This window comes from Phyllostomus hastatus, unplaced genomic scaffold (genome assembly GCF_019186645.2).
Source record: "Phyllostomus hastatus isolate PE091 unplaced genomic scaffold, TTU_PhHast_1.1 phas_scaffold_28, whole genome shotgun sequence".
Lineage (NCBI taxonomy): Eukaryota > Metazoa > Chordata > Mammalia > Chiroptera > Phyllostomidae > Phyllostomus > Phyllostomus hastatus.
In genome coordinates this window covers 1,574,107-1,591,285 of record NW_025334022.1, presented here as the reverse complement: position 1 = coordinate 1,591,285, position 17,179 = coordinate 1,574,107, and the positions used below count along the sequence as shown (strand labels likewise).

The following is a 17,179-nucleotide window of genomic DNA, read 5'->3' as shown; positions in this document are numbered from 1 at the left end:
ATTCTGGGAAGGAGAAGCATTAAACAAAGTTGAACAAAGTTGAACCCTGAATGTGGTGTTTAAATTTATGCTGAGAAGAGTGATGGATCAGGCATCAGGAGACCCCGTCCTATACCACTGTCTTCTGCCACTATGTGCTGAGGCAAATCAAAATCAATTAGACCTCTGTTGCAGCATCTGTAAAGCATTAATGGCTAGATTAGACATTGTTTCATTTATCTTAGTGATGTGACCTAATGCTATGCAGGTGAATCTAGGGCCAAGGCCACTTGAGAGAAAAGCTGTGATTTGCAACTGTGGTGATTCTTTTCACCATCCTTTGATAATTCTTCACTCTTATATTCAAAAAGTAAATGTTCCTTCAAACTTAATGCCACAAGTTCTAAATGTCAAACAATAAACTCTTCTGAAAATGTCAAGTGTTAAATGTACTCAGTATCATTTCTGAATGGATACATAAGAAACTAGTACTATTGGTCACCTCCTGGGAAGGGAAATGGAGCACTGGGGTCAAGGGCAGGAGGCTTATTGTCCTTTTTTATGTTCATTTATATCTTTTCAATTTTTTCATATATTCCAGTATACTTCATATTTCAAAAGTAAAATTTAAAAATGACTATTTTAGATGTGGTCATTAATGTTTCAGGGGTGCCCAACCCATGGCCTGCGTGCTGTAAGTGGCCTAGAATGGCTATGAAAGCAGCCCAACACAAAATCATAAATTTACTCAAAACTTTTTTTTTGCTCATCAGTTTTCATTAGTATTTGTGTAGATAATGTGTGGCCCAGGACAACTCTTCTTCCAGTGTGGCCCAGAGATGCCAAAAGGTTGGACACCCCTGCTTTAGATGAACTAAAACCATTGTTTAAAAGTATTTATCATTTACTTCTGCACTTTAATACTGCTTACCTTTGCTTCTTAGAGTTGGTGTTCAGTAAATGTGTTTAAACAAGAAAGTTTGTAAACATCTACTATACAATAAGTTTTAAAAAGGTGATTATACAATTTTTACAGGCTTTCCATTTTCAAGTAACAATAATAGTAAGGACAAAGGTAGTGGGAACAAGTTGAAGATAATAAGCATCAGGAAACAAGAAAAAATAGCTATTCTTAGATGCAGAAATCAATATTGCTTTGAGTCAGTCAAACCAAAAATTTACCTTAATAGCAGAGTAGTGATAAATGAAATGTTATCTTGTCATTTCCACCTCTAAGTCATTAGCTGACTTCTGATTAGTTATTTAATATTAACATGCTTCATTATCCATAGTAGCCAAAAAGTAGAAACAACCCAAATGTCTATCAACAGGTGAATGGATAAGAAAACATGGTATATCCATATAATGGAATATTATTCCATCATAAAAAGAAATAAAGTACTGATACATGCTCTAATGTGAATGAACCTTGAAACATTATGCTAAGTGAAAGAAGCCACACACAACAGACCACATACTATATGGTACATTCATATGAAACTTCAGACTTGTGAAATCTATAGAGACAAAGTAGATTAGGGGTTATTTTGAGCTGACAAGGTGGAGGGCTGCTGGAAAGGGTTATAGCTCAAGAGTATGGGATTTCTTTCTGAGGTGATGAAAATGTTTGACAATTGTGGAGATAGCTTCCCCTGTCTGGGAATATACTGAACTGTATACTTCACATGGGTGGTATGGAATGTGGATTATATCTCAATAAAACTGCTTCCAAAGGTGAAAAATGAGGCTTCTAGTCAAGATGGAAAAGTAGGTAAATGCTGTGCTCACCTTATCCCATGTCTACATCAAAATTACAACTAAATTGAAAAACAACTCTTGAGAACCACCTGAATAGAACCCTATAAATAAGGATATAAAGAAGAAGCAAAGCCACATCAAGTCTATAGAAGGGGCAGATAAATGAAATGGGCTGGTCCAACATCACGGTTCAGAATTGGTCCACCTGTCACTGGTCCACATGTCACAGTTAAGAATTGGGAGAAATATTTCAGCTCCAGAGGTCCCCACTGAAGAACAAGGGGTTCCAGCCCCACACTGGGTTCCCAAGCTCAGACCACCAATTGGGGAAGAGGAATCCCTACCACAGCTGGCTGTGAAAATCATCAGGGACTCAGTCTGGGTGAGATAGAAGGCTGCCACAGACCCACACATTCTCTTAAAAGGCCCATGCACAGACTCACTTGCTCAAAAACACGGGACCTAAGCTCCAGCTAAGGGCACCAGGGACATACAGGGGGGAAATGAATTGTCTTCACATCCTACAGGAGCAGGCTGGTGCCAAATCTAAGTCTCCATTAACCAAATAAACACAGCTGTTGCCCTGCCTTAGGGGTCTCTGAGACCCAGGCCCACCCAATTATGCAAGCGGCCAGGACCTCTTTTGAAGGCTAAACCACACAAGGGGCCAGCCTGGGCCCATGCTGTGGACATTCCTAAAAATCTATCAAAGGTCCACAAACCCCAAACAAACATCAGCTGGCTGAAGCATGCACTGTACCTCTTGCTAAGAGGTCCCAAGCATGGCACTAGTGGCATTTGGCCTTGGTTCACAGCATAACCACTCTCAAATGCCTCTGAACCCTGTACAGGCAGCCACCAACCAAAGATCACTTTCCAGCTTCTATCAGGTGGCCCTGGCTGGACACAGGCAGCAGCTGATCTTGGTCTGCACCAAAATCTCTCCCAAGAAGTCCCAGAACCAACACACCGGATGGCTGGCTTCAGACAACAAGAGTACTACCTGATTAACACCACAAAAGACACTCAAATGGTCACCTAGGCAAGCACCTGAGCACCCCCTAAAGCAAATTCCATTCTGTGGAGTAGACCCACAAAACAGCTTTTCTGCTGAACTTATGACCAGCCCTCACAGCCACTCAGCCTGAAGATCAATCCGACCCCCTGACATGCTAACAGCAATCAAGGCTAAACTACAATAGGAGGGCACACACAACCCACACAATGGACACCCCTGGAGCACTAGGCTCAGGTAACCAGAGAGACTGTGCCTCTGGGCCCCACAGGACACCTACTATATAAGGCTACTCTGCCAAGATCTACATAATACATGGGAAAAAAACACAGGGACACAGCCAAAATAAGAGAACAAAGAAATATGTCCTCAATTAAAGAACAGGACAAAACTCCAGAAAAAAACTAAACAAAATGGAGGCAAGCAATCTACCAGATGCAGAGTTCAAAACACTGGTTATAAAGATGTGTAATGAACTTAGGGGAAGAATGAATTGTCTCAGTAAGAACTTAAACAAAGAGATAGGAAACATTTAAAAAGGAAAATAGAAACCATAAAAAAGAACCCTTCAGACATGAAGAATATATTAGATAGAACTATCATCAGATTAGAGGACGGAGAGGATCAAATCAGTGATTTGAAAGATACAGTAGAAGAAAACACCCAATTGGAACACAAAAAAAAATTTTTAATAAGAATAGCTTAAGAGACCTCCAGGAAAACATCAAGCATAACACCATTTGCATCATGGCATGTCCAAAGCATAGAAGACAGCAAAGAACTGAAAACCTACTTAAAGAAATAATGACTGAAAAACTTCCCTAACCTGGTGAAGGAAATAGACATAGAAGCACAGGAAGCACAGAGAGTCCCAAAAAGATGAACACAAAGAAGCCCACACCAAGACACATCAACATTAAAATGGCAGATAATCTTAAAAACAGCAAGAGAAAAGCAGTTAGTTATCTATAAGGGAACTCCCTTAAGGATATCAGCTGATTTCTCAACAGAAACACTGCACACCAGAAGGGATTGGCATGAAATACTCAGTGATGAAAAGCAAGGATATACAACCAAGATTACTTTACCCAGTAAGGCTCTCATTTAGAATCAAAGGAGAAATAAAGAGCTTCCCAGAGAAGAAAAAACTAAAGGAGGTCATCAGCACCAAACCAGTATTACAAGAAATGTTAAAGGGACTTCTTTAAGAAGGAAAAATTATGAATAAGAAAATACCATATTTTTAGGACTATAAGACGCACCAAACCATAAGATGCACCTAGGTTTCAGAGGAGGAAATTAGGAAAAAAATTTTGAAGCAAAAAATGTAGTAAAAATATTTAATAACCTGTGACCCCGCTCCACTGCTGCCCCACCCCCCGCCACAGCGAGCCAGGTAAACTACATTCAGACTATAAGACGCACCCCCATTTCCCTCCCAAATTTGGGGGCAAATAGTGCATGTTATAGTCTAAAAAATACAGTATCTCAAAGAAAAATATTCTCAATGACAAAGGCAAATACATAATAAAAGTAGTGGATCAACCAACACTAAAGCTAGTACAAAGGTTAAAAGGCAAAAGTAGGATGATAATGTGTAATTACAACAGGAAATTTAGGGATACATACAAATACCCACAAAAGAAGTAAACAAATAATGACAAAATATGAGGAATTGAGTAAAAATAGTAGTGATTATAGAATGTGTTCAAACTTAACCAACCATCAACTTAAAATAGACTGCTAAAAACATAGCTTGGTATATATGAAGTTTATGGTAACCACAAACCAAAAATATACAAGAGATGATACAAGAAATAAAGAGAAAGGAGTCCAAACAACACTACAGCGAGTCAAACAACATACAAGAGTAGAGAGTAAGAGAATAAGAAAGGAACAGAGAACGACAAAAAACAATCAGAAAACAGAAAACAATGGCAATAATTACATGCCCATCAATAATTACTTTAAATGTAAATGGATTAAAATGCTCCAATTGAAAGACAAATGGATAAAATGATACATATATAAAATGGAATATTACTTGGCCATAAAAAAAGAATGGAATCTTACCATTTGCGGCAGACAGTACAAATGGGCCTAGAGGGTATTATACTAAGTGAAATTAGAGAAACACACATACCATATGATTTCACTTGTACGTGCATTCTACAAAACAAACTAAACAAAGAAGCAAGACAGCAGCAAACTCATAGATGCAGAGAAAAAGCTGATGGTTGCCAGAGAGGAAGGGGGATGGGTAGCTTGGGAGAAAAAGGTGAAGAGATTAAGAAGTACAAATTGGCAGTTACAAAATAGTTATGGGGATGTAAAATACAGTTTAGGGAATATAGTGAATAATAATGCACCAACTATACATGGTATCAGGTGGGTACAAGATGTATAGAATTACTTTGTAAGTTATATAAATGTCTAACTACCATATTGTACAGTTGACACTAATGCAATGTTGACTGTCAACTACAATTGAGAAAAAAATGAAAAATAAAAATTAAAAGAATTTTAAGTGAAAAAATATTAATATGTCCAAATTTCATCTTTAACTCTAAAGTCAAACAGTTCTCATAGTGAAAGTGTAATCCATAACATTTACTCATGACCATTCTTCTAAAATAACTAAAAAAGAAAGAAAACCAAGGAAGCCACTTGTTTAGTTTTCTTATAGGTTTGCATTGTTCTGTATTGTATTCAAGATGACTCATAGATTACTTATTTTATGATTAGGATTTCACAATTTAATCTTTATAAAATGAAATACTATTCATCCATAGAAAGGAATGAAGCTTATTATTCAGTAAGTACTATTCTTGGCCATTTATTTTTCACTTTTTTAAACGTATACATGGAAACCTGCTGTGTGTCAAGTGCACTGCAAGGAACTATGAAAGGGGGCCTCCCTGTCAGGATTTATTTTCCTTTTTCCCTAGAAGTACAGTTCTCTCTATAGTACATGGAAGGAATATAGCACTACTGTCTTTGAAGAAAAGCATACAATACAGCAGACATACTACATTCATTCGATTCTCTCCCACCAAAATGAAACAATGATCAGATTTGCAATCCTGGGTTTTTATGCTCATTTTAAAGTCTGTGACATTCAAGAAATTTAAGACAAGAAATTAAGGAGTCAGCTATACCTATAGTTACTTACTACTATCCTTGAGTTAGATAAAACTTAACAGAATACTGAACTACAGAAAGTATGAGAGCTGTGTGTACAAGTTAAAAGTGAATCAATGTTTTTTAGGGCTTCTGCATACATGGATAGTTCCACAGCTGCAGAACCAACTACTGCAGAAGTACATGCTGAGCACAACATCTACAATTTAGTAAAGCTGGAAAGAATTTTATTTTTGTAAAAACTAAATGGGGTGTGGCTCATTTTCTTGCCAAAAGGCTATTTTATTCCAAGGCACTGGTGTCTGCTGACCTTCATTTATAGGCTGAGCAATGTTCTATTTAAGTAAAAGTAACTCATTGCAGGCACTTTTTTAGGATGCAATAACAATTGTGAAGACATAACAATGTTTAAATTTGATTTGTTCTTAGTTTAGATTTGATTATATTGGGTTAAAAATGAATATCTTTGTTGGCACAAGGTTTAAATTTAGAAATTACTTTATGTTAAGAAAAAAGACCATATGTAATTCCATTTTCTACATATGAGAATATTTTTAGGTTTCATGAAATCAAATAGTACTATTGTGTTTTTCTCTTTTGCTAGACCGCAGGAGTATCTTACTCATCTTTGTAGCTCTAGCACTTAACCATCTTCATTAAATGTTTTCTTTAGGTGAATGAATGATGAACCATTTCAAAAATAGACTAATTAAGGTATTGCCCCTGTTAATATCCTTGGCTGTTATTCCATTTTGTAGTTTGTACTGTTCTCAATATATACCTGAGAACTTTGGGAACATTTTAAAGTTTTCCTGAGTTTTCCATCTATTTATAAATGGCTTACAAACCTTCTTTTACATAATACTTAACATATTTCAAGGTACTTGACTTGACATATCAATCTTCTCCTTGGCTTTACAGAAATTTTCTATGGTTGAAGTTTCCCCATTCTGCTAGCCCCTGTGAATGTATTCTAGTTTGTTTTTTCTCAGAGGTCCAACTAATGCTGGGACACTTGGATTTAGGGTAAGACACCAAATACATGGATTGGCTTATGCTTTTAATATGTAAATCTGTCACTATTACTTTTTTGTGATCTACTTTTAATGACAATTTGACTATATTTGTTTTTAATTATCATAAGACAAAATATAAAAATTTAATTATTCATAAGCACTTGCAAAAATGATTCAACTGTAGCTTTAAACTGGAGACCCACAAACTGCTCAAAATATTTTTTTTTTTAGATTTTATTTATTTATTTTTAGGGAGGGGGAGAGAGAGAGAGAGAGAGAGAGAGAGAGAGAGAGAGAGATCAATGTGCAGTTTCTGGGGGTTATGGCCTGCAACCCAGGAATGTACCCTGGCTGGGAATCGAACCTGGGACACTTTGGTTCCCAGCCCGCGCTCAATCCGCTGAGCTATGCCAGGCAGGGCTATCAAAATATTTGTTGAATGTGTCAATGTCTTTTATCATTTCCTGGTTTTTCCTTTTGAAAACTTCCACTGGAAGAAAAACAGGCATCATAAATTTAAGATTAATGTGTTGGACTCACCCATTACTAAAGACTACATGTCACCTTAGAAAGATGGTAATTTAATTTATAACCTTCTGCCGTCCCCAGCATTTTATGTTTTCATTATTTATTTTTTCTTTTCTCCTATTTTTCAAAGATAAACCTTCCAACATTCACATGTCTACTACTTCTACTATTGTAGAAACACTGAAGAACCTGAAACATTTTTTCCTCCCAACCAAAATCAGGCATCAACAACACTTATTACCTTTCATCGTGATCTAAGGTCTATTTGTTAGTAGCAATGAATTTATAATAATGTCTGTAATGCATTAAAAGAGCCATATTTCCAGCTTTTCTTTGAGGGCTAATTCTTTAGACTCTTAGATGGCATATCCTCACAAAAGTATAAGTTAAATGGTAAATACATTTCAGTAGGTAAGTGAACCTGGAACTTTGTTAAAAATCCCTCACACAATAAAAAGCAATCGAAGGCAATATTTGCATAATGTCATTAAATAAAACAAAAATAAGTGATCCTATTTATCTTGAGTGGTGATACTTAAGGAAAACTGGTTTAAATTAGAGAAAAATGAAGAAGAGATAGATAGATGTACATACCTGACAAAGATCATCTGAGGCAACAGTAATTGACTTGTAAATGGCAACATTTATTAAGTACCCATTATACACTAGTTTCTTTTCCTTTTTAAAAAATATTTCATTTATTTATTTATTTCAGGGAGAAGGGAAGGGATGGAGAAGGGAGAAAAACATTGATGCAAGAGAGAAACATAGATGGGCTGCCTCTCACACACACCCTGACCAGCACCAAACCCACAACGCAGGCTGTGCCCAGACTGGAATCAAACAGGTGAATGCTTGCTTTGGGAAACAAGCCCAACCAACTGAGCCACACCAGTCAGGGCATATGCTAGTTTCTTTACAAATGTTCTCATTTAATTCTAAGGCCAACAATGCAAATAAGGGATATTATCACATTTTATAGATGGAGAAAATGAGGTTGAACACTTAAAAGAACTCCCCCAATGTCACAGAGATATAAAATGACAAAGCCATTTTATGCTAAAATCTATTCTGACTCTGAAACATAGCATGTATACCATCCTTCTGAGAAGAAAAGAAAAAAGGTGATATCAGGTCAAACAAACCTTCCAACATGGGCCTTAGTGAGACTGGTGAAATGAGGGGAGGAGAAAAACATCAGGGAAGGGTCTGTGAGGTAGCACGAGATAAGTTTAGAGAGGCATATGCAGTGTACAAGGAGCCATTCAAATATACAAAACATTTAAGTCAAGTGTTTGTAATTTGGGGAGTCGCCATATACTAATACTAGGCACAAGGCAAGTGGAAGCATCAGATTTTTTACCACAATTGAATCTCTGATTAGTAATATTATTTAAGCAACCTGAATGAAATAAAAAAAAATTGAGTTTATTGAGTGATATCAAGGTAATTTAAGAGACCAATAGCCTGGGATTAAACAAACCTATCAACAAACACCCATTTAACCAACTCCCGGATTAAAACTTTCTATAGGATACTGAAGGTTTATGATCACAAGTAAGTTCTCTATACTTAAACTGAGTTTTATAGCACCATGAAATTTACAGGCTACTTAAACACAAACCTGTCTCCTTTCCTCCACTAAGGGTTCAGTTTCAAAAATAGAACTTCTTATGATTATACACCGCACAGGATTCTACTTCATCTTGCTTTGCACCTGTTAACTAGATCAGAGGCAACCAACATATTTCTAAGACATATACTTTACCTAAACCAGCTCCAGTTTAGTCACATATGACACGCTACATATAGAGCAGTCAAGGCTCATTTTTGGCAATGTATAACTTTCAGAAATTTTCAAAGGAAATGACCTTTAAAAACAAAACTCCTTGACTTTTTTTTTCTATGTATTCATCTCAACAAAATAATCAGTAACAAAAGGGTTCTTGCCCAAGGAAGTTCTCTGAAGCACTTTCTATATGATATGAAAATAAACTTTCAACAACCTGGAATCAGTAAAATAGATTATGAAATATCCATCACACAGACTATCATACAGTGATTTTGAACATTTTCAAAAATATCTGATCATATGAAAACATGTTCAGAATGTAATAAATCAAAAGAATGGGATACAAATTGTATAACCAGGCTTAATCCCAATTGTAAAACTATTTTTCTCTTGATATAGGAAATAGATAAAACATGGAAAGAAGTGGTAGGTGATACAGTTTTAAGTAATTTTAATTTTCTTTCTCATAAACCTATTTATATTTTCCTTTAAGATTTTTAGAATGATCTTGTATTTCTTTAATCCAAAGTAAAGTGATTAAAAGCATCTGGAGTATGTCCTACTTAAGACAGTTTTCCAGTGTCTTAGATTACTGGAGTAACCTTTAGATTACTAAATCATACATATGGACTTTTATAGCAACAGGAGGCACCATTTCCTGTTATTTTCACCTCTGAGAAAACACTTTGCAGTCAACGATGGTAATTCTCCCTAACCTGAAATACAAACCCCAAAATACCAAAAAGGACCATAAGAAATGGCAAAATGGGAATACACAAGCAAATTAAGAAATACAGGGAAAAAAGCTTAAAAATTTTACTCATCTATGACATCACTCAATGTCAACTGCAGGTCAATTCTAAGTGCACACTATGTAATCAGAGCATATAATATAAAAGACAATAATATCAATATTCAAAGCTATGATGCTACTACCCTCACAAATTTTATTTTATAAAAGTAAAAACTTTAAATAAATATTTAAAAAACAGTTTAAGAGAATAGTTATATTTTCAGTGAATGATATATAAGATAACAAAAAATAATTTGCTATTAATTTTTAAACCAGAGATAGTAAAGATAAGAACTCAGAATTTACAAAAGAAAAAGATTTCTGTCAGCAAAATGAACCCACCCTTCAGAACTAGTCCTATGATACCAGGTTATTTTATTTAAAAGTCCTTTAACCCAGGGCTTTCTGATCATCTCATTTTAAATAACTACTATCACTTTACAAATGATATTTTAACAAATGTCATCAAACAGAAGTTTAACCAATGGGAAAAAATGCATAATTCAAAAGAACCACAGTTAAAGAACCAGCATATAATTGCCAAGATGATAATAAACATTAAAAAATAATTCCAAGTTAATAGATTTAAGGGTGGGGCGTGAAAATGATCCATCTAAAAAAAGAAAAAGTGTGAGTTCTTGATATATTTTGGAAATCAAACCCTTGCCCAAGGTATCATTGGCAAATATATTTTCCCATGCAGTTGGTTCTCTTTTCATTTTAATGCTGTTTTCTTTAGCCCTGCAGAAGCTTTTTATTTTGATGAGATCCCATTTGCTTATTCTTTCCTTTATGTCCCTTGCTCTAAGGGACATATTGGAGAAAATATTGCTGCATGGAATATCAGACAACTGTACTTGAACAATAGTAAAATTTAGAAAAATAAAAAATTTTAAAAAAGTGACCCGTAGCCCAACACTTTGTTTTTCAACTGAAGATTTATATTAACTTCTCACCTTTTCTGTGTTAATGATGGCATGCAACTTAAATAAACAGATTATCTCCTTCATTATGCACTTTTGCATACCTACCTGTTGTGCTTGCTCCCTTAGAGTGCAATTATAAAAAGAAACACTTGATTTTTCATGAGTAATTTTACACAAAACCTCTTATTACAGATAATCACAAAATTAAGAATGAAGTATAATAAGTTATCAGATTCTGTTATGATTAATAAAGAATATCAACACACTCAAGTAGTTACTTGAGAAGGGTAAAAAAACAACCCAACCCATCACCACATTAATGGCTTTCACAGGCTACTTGGCATAGTTGAGCAGATAAAATAAATAAAAAGTATACACACACACATATATATATAAAAGAAAGTATTACGTATGGGTTTTTATTCTCATGTTATCGACCATTTCTCTTATTTTTCATAATATTATATCTGGTTTTATTTTTCCTTTGCTTGTGAAATTGGATGGTTGGAGAACATTTATAGACAAGTAAATATGTGGCAAGACTTAAATGATGAGAACTCTGCCATTTTTATAAACTCTTGTTAAAGCTCTAGCGTTTCTATGATATACTACTACAGTACTTTGAATTTATATAACACCTGTCTGCTGAAAATCCAAAGCTTACATAGCTCACTTATCTTTTCTGCATGCCTGTGAAATACATAGATTGGAAACAGATGGCTAACAAATAAAGTGAAATCCATATGAACAGTAACTTCCATGATTTACTTAAGATGGCTTATCCATCCAAACTGTAGAGAACTAAAAGGCCTTGGACTCCACACTGAATGCCTTTTCTAATAAACAACACTACCTCCTTACCATCAAACAAATTTCTAGACTGGTCAGAAAAATTAATTTCTCATAATATAAAATCAGTAGGTCTAATGCACCAAAAGTCTTTGTTAGAGAATGATATAAACAGTACCTGTATATTAAACTAACATTAGTCTTGGAATATGCCAGTGGTTATCATAAATTTGCCCACAAGGTATTTAGCTTGGTTCAATATAGTTGCATCAAAAATTGAAAAATCAGCTGATAAATATAACTGAAACAAGCCAGACTATAACTCTTTGAAAATAAAATTCCCAGGAAATCAAAAGCCTTGATCCAAGGCCTCATTTTACAAATTAGGAAATTCATGGTGTCTGGCACCTATATGTATTCAGTGTTAGTTACCAATAAAATAATTTTTAAGTGGCTTTCTCAAGGTCAAACTATGATTCAGTGGCAGAGCCATGTTTAGACTCTAGTTCTTCTGAAGCCAATTCCAACATACTTGCCCCTTAGTATTTTAATTTTCATCTAACCAACAATGCTTTTTCACCCATTAAAACAGTTTATTCTCACTAATGTTTATCTTTCAAATACTAAAAATAAGGTAAATTCAATATTAAACAGTTGAATTTTTTGAAACTGCCTCACCTCCATAACTACCTACAAGTTGGCCCAGGTATTATCAGATCTTTTCCTAAAGCTGACATTTCATGATTAGACAGGTTTTTGTATGTCTAAGCCATAACTTTAACCAAAGCTGTCCCATAACTAAAAACAGTTAGTCATGACCACTGGTATCTAAAAGAGCTTCCGATAGTGTAATGTATCTAAAAAGATTTTGAAACGTCCAACAAATTTAATATATGTTACGTGTTACATCACTCTTTACAATAATTTACACAGACTTACATGATCTAGCTGTTTTCTCCTAAACTGAGTTGTATTATTATAATAGATCAAAGTTTTCCCCCTCTGGATTACTTTCCACCAAAAGAAAAATTACCATATGAGCAAGCACAAAATGATTCCAAAAACAGATAACCAAGTTGTCATGTATAGATAAATGTTTGTTTGCAATTTTATACCAGCTATGTTTGGAATCTGTACTAAATAGCAAAAACAGTTTGGCATACATATTCCATCTAGATTACACTATATCAAACACAATAGCAAATTCATGAACTTATCATATGTGCTAAGAATATTATGTCTGTAAATTTCTTGGAAAGGCAAGTAGAAAGTAAATTTGTCGGTAAGTTTCTTGGAAAGGCTTAAAACAGAACATGGAATAATCAATGGCAAGTGAACTTTCTTCTTTTCTTGTCTGTTTCACCAAAAATAATTACTTTGGGGTTCAAGCACCGAGGCCTAACTACATTCTTATTTCCAGCAAAAGTCACGCTGTTTGCCTAGGAGCAAAATTTTATTTGGTTTCTGATAGCGCCCTTGATGCTGACATTCTGCCAGTATAAATAATCATGATCAAATCTAATATGTGCATAACCATTTGTAGAAGAGGCTTAATATCAAACAAATAATATTCATAGTTATAATTAACCCTTCTACCCAAAATGCTATAAGCCTACAGTTTTAGCAACTGAATCTCAATGATGGCATCAGACTAGATACCATGGGCTTCAATGTTGATTGTGTTAAGGCAGAGCATAATTTGTTTGGCTTCCCAACCCAAGTAAAGAAAGAGGTTGATACCTTGATAGACCTAACAACAAAATTAGGAATTAGATTAACAAACCCCTAATTTTAATCATAAGTTTGGGTTCATTAGATCAGATCACTAAAGAATGAAGTCAGCTATGTAGTTAGTGGTTTTAAATGAGTAGCCATCTCAAGACAATAAAATACCATGGACTAAAAGTGTAGTGATGATCCTGTTTTGACATGAGTTAATAATATTTTAGAGAACTTATCTTCCTACCACTTTAAGTTAGTTGGATAGTTGTACTCTCCTTTTTTTTTTTGAGGTTAAATATTTATTATAAATTCAATCTGAAATTATATTATCACCTCATTTCCACTAGGGGGTCTATCTACCAGTGTAGTTAACTAATAACTCAGGTGCAGTTTAAGCTCTACTTCCAGCTAATGTGTGCCCCAAGGCTAGCCTTGGGATCACAACTACTGTGCTTTCAAGTAGTTTTAGTTTTTAGGCTCAGAAACCCATGCACAGCAGGAAAATGGAGTGCTGCAATCAGTCAGAGGTTGCTGCAGTAGACAAAGGGTTTCTGGCTAAGGCATACAAAGCCAAAATCTCTTCATGTTCCCAGTTTTCAATTTTAGCTACCCTAGATGGCTGAATTTATGTATCAACTACATCCATTTTTGTAAGTAAAGCTTTTGAACTCATGACCTCAGATATTCCTCTGCCCATTTCTATACTCAGCAATATATAATCTGAATAGAAAAACTGCCACGTTTTTCCTACAGCAACCATAACTTGAGCCACAAGGGCGGGTATTGGTCAGGATGGGAGTTGTTTCAGTGTCCTATCATTATTCTACTGAACTTTTGACAGGCAAAGTTCCAACCAACTCAATTTGTCAAATTTTGTGTCCAGTTTTTGTACCTGATTTCTGATCCAATTAATTCCAAACCACACATAACTGATTATTTATTTTATTTTGTTGTCTTCTTATTTTGCAATTACATCTGCCATTCAATATTATTTTGTATTAACATCAGGTGTACAGCATAGTGGTTACATAATCATATACTTTACAAAGTGTCCCCCCCTGCTATTTCCAGTACCCACCTGGCACCACACATAGTTATTACAATATTGTTGTCTATATTCCCTATGTTGTTCACATGACAGTTTTGTAACTACCAATCTGTACTTCTCAATCCCTTTGCCTTTTCTACCCAGTTCCTCATACCTCTCCCTCTGGCAACCAACTGATGGTTAATTTTAGTCAAGAGATGAAGATCCACCACCTTCAAACAGATGCCTAATATAGAGAACACTACAATTAGAATATAGGCCAGACCCAGGAGTATGGACAGAGCCTTATTTTTTTAACACTATCTTAAGGGATATCGCTTCAAATCTATCATTTAGGGATGAGATAAGGTGTGAACAAAAGTACAATTTTCCTAAAAAATAATTAATAAGATATTTTAAGATTTAGAAAAGCCATCACTAGATTGAAGGCCCATAGGGGAGACATATGTCCCAGCACAAACATATTTTAAGTTCTTATTTTAAAAATAATGCCTGTTTTAAAAGTCCAAGAACTTATATGTGAATTCCATGGACACGAACTAGGGGGAGGGGAGGTTGGAGGGTAGGAGGGTGTAGGGCAGTGGGAGGATAAAGGGGGAAAATTAGGAAAACTGTATAATCAATAAAATATACTTTAAAAAACTATTCCTGTTTTTATTTTTTATAAAATCTGATCACTAAATTCCTTCTCTGTTCCTCTCATCCAATCCAAGTAGAACCCCCTTGAGTAAAGACTAGTTCACACTCCCCTCCCCTTTTTTGCTGGAGTAGTTTTTGGAAATGGAGCTTCCGGCATTTTAAAGTCAAAAGAAGTCATGTGACCATTACCCTCAGAGTGCCAGAGACTTGAGGCACATGATACCCAAAGGCATGTATACGACTCCTGCCACTTCGTTGGAATTCACTGTAAATTGCACCTCCAGGATCAGACCTAGGCTCCCAATTACACTGTGGCATCCAGTTAAGTATAGCAGTTCTTACCTCTCAGTAATTTTAACTTCACCTACTACCTACTGTGTAGCCAGTCTGGCTCTTCTCTGTCCTGCACCCCTCGTAGTAGGCAAGGCACCCCAAGCATCCCGTTTATTGGATCCTAAGTGGCCTCGCTCTGCAACCTAGTTAGTTGTAAGCTCAACTTTCTGCACGAGTAGGGATGTGGTACACATCAGGTGAGGTGCAAGAAGCAGCATGTACGGCATTAACCTCACTCCACCTTCCAGGCTGGGATTATCTCCTGCCCTGGAAGAGGCAATCGGGAGCCGCCTGCACACCAGAGCAGCAGCAACAGAAGCGACAGGGACCAACTTCAAGACTGGCGAGAAGCCAGGGCAGGGGTGGTCGGCGTCCCCTTAGCCTCTCATTAGAGCCCTTGAAGGACTGCGGGGGGAGAAAAGTAAATGCTGGCAAGTGCAGCTGTGTGGGGGGATGGGGATTGTACCCCCACTCCCACCGCCCCTGGGGCTTGGCTGCCCAGGGCGACCCGAGAGGTCCCAGGTTCTCTCGGTCCTAGCCGCGCGCTTGGGGCTACAGAGCCAGAGGAGCTGTGAAGGGAGCGGACAGCCGGCGGGAGTCAGGGAGGAGAACAGAAAGGTACTGCCCCATTGGCCTGGGAGATGTTCGGCTACTGAAAGGAAAAAAAGTGCTTACTCATAGGAGACTTGGTGCGATCGCGACGCTCTTGCCAAGGGCGAGAGGAGGCGGAGGATGGCGTGCCACTCGAGCCTCGTTCCCTCCCAGGGATACGGGACTCCCCAGAGCCCCCGGGCGGCGTGGACCTGAGAGGTCACCTGAGGCGGGTGAGCAGGGGCTGGAGCCGTCGCAGGCTGCGGAATTCGCGATTTCCTGAATCCCGACCAGGGAGGGGGTGGTGTGGGGGTGGGGGTGGCAGTAGCTGGTGAAGGACTACCGAGGGAAGTTAGGCGCTCGGGGCCGGAGCCACAAAAGGAGGAAAGGCAAGGGTTGGCGTAAGGGAACCCAGCTCAAGGTTGGCAACAAGTTAAAAGCAACTACTGGGAAAGCATCATCTGTAGTGAAGAGCAGAAAACGTACTTTCGGCGGGTGCTGTTCATGGCGAACACTGTCAGTCCCACCCATCTCTGATGGTAAAGATCGCTTTGGCGCCCAAGGACTAAGACAGAGATTTTTCCTGCCCCGATTCTCAGCCCGCTGTCCCTGCCACCAACCCCCAGCGAGGCACGTTTCTACTAAGGTTCAGGGAGATGCTGTCTCTAGGACCCACTCCAGCCAACGCCCAGGTACACCCCCTACCTTAGTGTCCTCCCGTGCCAACAAAGCACTTACCTAAAGTCACAGACTACCGGATCTGGCCCGAATGCCTTCGACCTACACGTTCAAACAACTTCTGACTCTCGGAATCTTTGAAGCTGCAGTTCTAAAGCCAGCACTCCCTCCCCTCCCGCAAGCCCCTCCGCCCCTCCCCGCCCCTCCGCCCCCTCCCCGCCCCTCCGCCCCTCCCCGCCCCTCCGCCCCTCCCCGCCCCTCCGCCCCTCCCCGCCCCTCCGCCCCTCCCCGCCCCTCCGCCCCTCCCCGCCCCTCCGCCCCTCCCCGCCCCTCCGCCCCTCCGCCCCCCCTCCGCTACCGTTGGTTCGGGTGGTGCTTGCTGGCGGCTTGGGAACCAGGAAGCGGATTGGGTCCCGAGCCTGTCTTTTTCA

At 37.7% G+C, this 17,179-nt stretch overlaps 1 protein-coding gene and 1 pseudogene across 2 annotated transcripts in view; one reads left to right on the top strand and one right to left on the bottom strand.

The window, feature by feature from the left end:
* PLS3 (plastin 3) overlaps nucleotides 1-16,932 on the bottom strand; it is a 92,830-nt gene extending 75,898 nt beyond the window's left edge. For both annotated transcript variants that reach the window (XM_045817665.1, XM_045817669.1), the window contains exon 1: nucleotides 16,809-16,932. The gene's annotated coding sequence lies outside the window, so the exon portion shown is untranslated. The remainder of the gene's footprint in view (nucleotides 1-16,808) is intronic.
* Nucleotides 15,661-17,179, top strand: part of LOC123805011 — an 83,715-nt pseudogene continuing 82,196 nt past the window's right edge.